Here is a 6390-nt window from a genome sequence, read left to right on the forward strand (position 1 = left end):
ATTGTATGTATTTCCAGATTGATTTCCTTTTTATCTTTGAATTAGTTTAATGGAGAAAAATTCAAAATCAAACATTTTTAAGTCTCCCGAACTGATAATCAGCATTATAATCTGTGTACGATTGAACATTGTTCATGTTTTTTACAGATTTTATCTCTAATATTGCTGTTTGTGATCATCAACAGTAAAAGTTATATCCATATTAGTGTGGAATGCGAAAACATAACCAAGACAATTTCAGTACCTGTCGAATATCCATTCAGGTCACTAAACAATGAAATAATCGGTTAGATTGGGAAATCAGAGAAATATTGGAACATATTCATGTTTTTTGACACTCAGCCAGCTTTCAACGAGTTTTACCTATTTTTACGTATTTTCGCTCTCTCTTACCGCATTTTACAGTCTCTTGTACATTTTAATGAAAATATTTCACAAAAAACTAGAAAAGTCCCAAAGAATACGGAAATTTGTAATGTTATGTTTATTTTTATAGTTAGCATTCCTTCATTGCCATTACCCTCGCATTTATTTCGGGATTCGCTGCTTCGATGTGGATTCCGAGTTACCTCGAACTTTCCACCATCACTAAAAACGAGTATTTGTGTCAAGAATTTGACGGAAGATGTCTAATAATCAGTTCCCCTTCTCTGAATTTCTTGAAATACTCGCTGGTAATTAGTTTTTTTTATTTTTTAGTTTTTTGCGTTTGTTATCACTGCAGGGTGGATTGCTGAGTTTTGGTTTGCATTTAAACAAACCGATTGGATAAATAATGTCAAAAATAAATATCGTAGAACTGGTTCCAGACTTTTACAGAGCTAGATGATTTAAAATAAATTATTATCTGTTTTCAAATAGTCATTATTGTAACAATATTATTCATTCTGGACTAATAATTAAGTAGACAATTCGATATTTTACTTAAATGAGGTTGAGTTGGAATTGTCTTAAACTTTTATAAAATTATTTGTAATTATTTTCAGAAACTAATATACATTGCATCACATGATAAACCTTAAGTGTCGATTTTATGAACAGCACAAAGGAAATAATAAAGGAATTTGTAATTTCCATTTAATGATCTCCAGTATTTGTAATCTTTTTCTATTCTGAAAGTGTCAGCACGTTATCAACAAAATCTCATCTCCATCAATGAGACGTATTGACCTCAAGCTACGATCACACTTATAAATTGTGAATATTTTTAATTCTCCAGTATTGTTCACATTCAGCATAAAATTGACACATTTTCCAGAGAAAACGCATCCGATTCGAAACCTACTTTTTCCCTGACAAGATTGGTCTCCCTGAAAGTATTATCCAAAGAAGATGCCACTTTTTCCTTCCGGATTAATATGTGCAGACTGGAAGTCACTCTGTAGTCCGTGTTAGTCGAACAGGTTGTATTGAGGTAGTCACTCTTTGCGAGGTTTTATTGATATTTGTGTTTTGTACAAAAGAAAATTCAATTGTAGAAAGAACTGCTCGTTATTGGTTTGAAAATTCAGATCTCCAAAAGCCACGTTGTTCTGGCCGCGCAGGAAACTTGAAAAAAAGAAGTTAAACTAACTTTTACATAAAATTCATATCAAACAAAACGGGAATTTAGAAAGAAATTGTTCATATATATGTAAAGCATTTTCACTGAATTTAAGTTACAATGCTTCAAACAATAACACAAAAATCAATCGCAGGTTTGCTTAGTCAACACCGCTCGATTCATAAACATCCTGTGATGAAAAATGGTGTCTGTACATCAACATGAAGCAACGTTTAGTCCCTTTATAAAGGCAGGATTATGTGTAAAACAAAATTTTCATTACCGTAGAGGGATGTTGTGTGTGGTCATTAATTACGAATTGTTGGAAAGAAATCAAACTTTCGATGCGGAACAATATGGGTCTCAAAGTAATTTAGATCATGTAAGTTCTTGTGAAAGATATATTATTACTAAATAGTTATATATTATTTCGTGTTAATTTAACTTTTAATTAAAATACAATAAACTATATACATTGCATCAGATGATAAACCTCAAGTGTAGATTTTATGAACAGCAATTCCCGAACGAAAATGATCCAGTGATGATAAAAATCCTGAATATTGACAACTTTGGGGTGAAAGTCAACCTTCTAGAATACGACATCGAAGGAATGATCATTCTAAGTGAGTTATCCAGAAAGAGAATACGTGTCGTTCACAAATTCGTCAAAATCGGACGTGTAGATGTAGCCATTGCAGTCCGTGTCGATGGAATCAGACGTATCCCCTCGTCTAATTTGTAGACTCTGTCGACCTTTCCAAAAAGAGGGCCACCATCGACGACGCCAAAAAATGCACGGAGAACTATAACCGAGTCAAAGCGGTTCACATTTTGATTCCAATCCTGGCAGGTCAACCAAATGGTGACCTACACGGCCTGTCGACTTGGATACACCACGAACGAGCAACTCGAGGATTTGATGACTCGAAGTGCCTGGTTTTTTGACTCAAAGTACGACAAAGTTGGCATTTCCTACGAAATCTTTAAAAAATCTGCCACGTAATTAAAAATTGAGATTTGAAGGGACCCGAGCCTGTTGGGGCAGTGTGATCTGTCGGATGAGGAGAGAAGAGTTCTCCAAGAAGTAATCTGCAACCGAATGTCCCCTCAACCCAAGAAAATGAGGACCGGTGAGAGTGGAGTGATATATTTGCAGATATTAAAGTGCAATGTTTCGAAGAGGAGGGTGTTGAGGCAGTGAGGGAGGCACTCATGGCAGGGATGGGTGCTTCGTCTGAGCAAATGCCAATTAATGTGTGTGGGGATGTCTATGCGTAGATTAGTCTGATTGCCCCGCCGAGGTTTGTGATCACGACTCATACATTGCAACTGGACTTGGGGATTGCTACAATCCAGGACTGCATAGAGAGAATAGAGACTACGATTAAGAAGTATAATGGAGTGTTTGAGATTGAAAAGAAGGTGCTTGTTTTTAGCTACTGTGTTTAGCCGTGGTTTACCTCCGACCAGGATGATGATGACTTGTTGGAGGAGTATATTCGGGTGGAGAATGCAACTAAGGCAGTGGATGGGGATGATGATGTGTGTGATTCGATGGGTCCCTTGGACAATGAGTTAAATGAGATCGAGTCACTCACTATTTGATTATTAATAATGTCCTATTATTTGTTATTTTGAACTTAACGAACGTATATAAAGATACTTGTAAAACCTGTAATAGTTATCAAGACATGTTTTGTGACTTTAATTATGTTCAGTCCTCGACATTCTTGTTAAACAACATGCAAATATTTATGTTTCAAATGTTAGGTATGCTTTTTATAAGGAATTAGAATAACAGAAATTAAGAATTTTTGGTCAAAGATAGCATTGTTGAACGTTTAAAGCAGTATATTTGTGACTTCCATATTTCACATTTTATAATTTTTTGCGCGTTTACAGATTACGATCAGACTGGCGAATAAAGCATAGTTTTACGTAAATAACGAATTATAGTTATACAGAAATGTTTAGCAGTTAACATAATAATAAATTTTTATGAATAAATGAAATATTTTTAGATGCAAAATCAACAAGAAAGTGAACTTTCCCACGACCGATTGCTACCTCTTATCACTGAAGGTAATTTAATGGCATTGTCAAAAGTCAACCTCAGTGGTTTAGTTAATGACTCCTTCGAAAAGTCAACAATAGCAAGAACTATTTAATGACTTGTATTTTAGTTCGAGTGCTATAGTGTGGTAGTTTGGGTATATCTGATAAGAAATTAATAGTTCCTTAATGGGTACTGACATAATATTAGTGCTGACGTTTATCCAATTCATAATTCTGTTTAGAAAGTTACGACTTAACGTATGCCGATACTACCACAGGTATCTTTAAAAAACATTCAAGTCAAACACTGCTCAAACTGCCTTGTGACTACGACTCCCTTGTGGCGTAGAGACGTGCAGGGAAATTATTTGTGCAATGCCTGCGGTCTCTACCTACGAATAAACAACCGTCCACGTCCAATCACACAACCAAAAAAAGAACAGTATATTTTTAGATTATGTCTTAGAGTCTCAATAAGAGAACTGGGCTTGTTTGTTCAAACTGTAGCACTCAGACAACCACTTTGTGGAGAAGAAATGAGAAAGGGGAGAGTGTTTGTAATGCTTGTGGATTGTACTATAAACTACACAACGTACATGTTTTATTATCATTCCATAGTATACTCGGCCAGTATATCTCAACAAATCGGGTATCCAAACTCGCAATCGGCGACTAAAGAGCCTTGAAAATGTGGATAGTTTGTCGTTCCAATATGTCCCGTATTGCGGGAATCTCACAAATAATTATTTACAAAATGGGACTGCTTACGGCTTTCAGACGCCGAATATACATGATAATTTTTATTATAATTTCCCCAACATTCCGAGATTCGAAAATCCAAATCCTCAAATAAACTATGAGACTTTTTATTTTCCTCCTTATGGAAATTAAAATTATACATCAATTATTTTATTTGCTTATTCAAGTTCGCGTTTTATTAAGCTTGCTCACAACTTGTTAATATCTACTAGGAAATCAAAATCAGAGAAAAAGTGGCGTCATGAGGCACCGTTAGCAAAGAAATCATCAATAAAGATTATATTTAGGAATCGAAAACTCCTCAAATTTTGGAATATGATCCTAAGAGAGCCATATTTATTTTTAATACCAACAACGGTTAAATAGAAAAGAAAGACAAATAACTGTAAAAACCATTGTGTTTATTCTGAACAGCATTGCGTCAACAAAATAATTTTTTAAATATTTTGGCACTAAATGTTTTCTTACATGTGTTTGGATGAATGAATCAAAACAAAACCAAATGAGACACGCGATCTACAGATTTGAGATAGGAGAGCTATAGATTAATTCCCAAATGACCCATTCTTGAAGATTAAAAATAACGATTTTCATTCATTTGCAACCAACCGTTATGAGATCAGTTTTACATAAAGCCTGGAGCTTATTTATCAAATCTGTTCATTTGAATTAACTTGCCAGCTCGAATATTCATCCACATGTTTAAGACTTTTGTCCGACTAGTTATATGACAGCCTAATAGTCAATTCAATACTTGTTTTTGAAAAGAACTGTAAAACTAGTTTCATTATGAATCAATACTGATATACTCAAAATATTTGAACAATGATTGGTATGTTTAGAAAAAGACATTCACCTTGTCATTATTATATTATGTCCTGTCCAATTTATAAGTACACAATTAATAGTTTTGATTAGTTCCGAGTCACACAAAACGGAGTTATAAAAAGTTGTGCAGCGCTAAGTGGTAAAACCCATAATTTCTTTTATTTTCTTAAAAATAATTTTATACACAAAAACAAAAACTCTCAGCAAGCTTTATTGAAAATATAAAATCTGACATGATAGCGACTTAAAGTCAAATACAGCTTACACTCTCACAATTATTATTATAACACATTCCGTAGGAACATAAACAAAGTTATAATCCCACACGTGTCACAAGCGAAACAATCTTCTGTCCCATTCTCGTCCATGCCCCTCTGTTGCAGGCAAGATCCCGCAAAGATTCTAGGTCGTCCCAGTTTTTAAAACTTTTGCCATGAAGTTTGAGATCCCTTTCCAGAACTGCCGGAAGAGTGGATCTACACGATATTTGTCTCCATGTTCGGAGAAATAATCGTCCATTGCCCGATTGGCCGGAGCTCTGGGGTCCATTCGCAAAATGTGGCCAAATAATTTCCACCGGCCTCCAACGATTTCTTGAGACAACGGCGTAGCATCGTAATGTTTATACAGAGATAGATTGTTAATTTTTGATGGCCAGTGTATTCCGTGTAAGAGACTTAGTTGTTTACGGTGAGAAGAGTCTTCAGTTCAGTGTCCGAGATCCCCTATGTTGACGAGTTGTATAGTAGAACAGGCTTTACGAATGTATTATAAAGCCTTGATCTGAGGGCCCGATTTATCGGCCAAGCTTAGAGCCATTTTTTACGTATTCTGCTCAGAGCCGCGGTAGCAAGCATCTTTCTACGAGAAATGTCTTCACTATCTCCAAGTAGGGAGCCGAGTTTGTTGGCGTTCCTCCATGTTTCGCCAATTCTGGTGTCCATTCGTTTTATCTCCGTCAATTCAGTTTTGGAAGTGTTAATTATCAGGAACCATTTGTAAGCACCCGTGGGGAATTGTTTAGTAGATGAATTAGATCATCTATGTTGTCCGAGGCATCGTCGGCATATACAATTTCGGTGATAGAATCATTATAGAAAGTTCTCAAATCTCTCAAAGCGACTTCCAGATAGATTACAAATAGCAGGGGGAGAGAGTCTCCCTGAGGCGTGCCGACATTCGTTTTGAACCACCTGGAGGAG

Source organism: Octopus sinensis, unplaced genomic scaffold (assembly GCF_006345805.1).
Source record: "Octopus sinensis unplaced genomic scaffold, ASM634580v1 Contig10964, whole genome shotgun sequence".
Taxonomy (NCBI): Eukaryota; Metazoa; Mollusca; class Cephalopoda; order Octopoda; family Octopodidae; genus Octopus; species Octopus sinensis.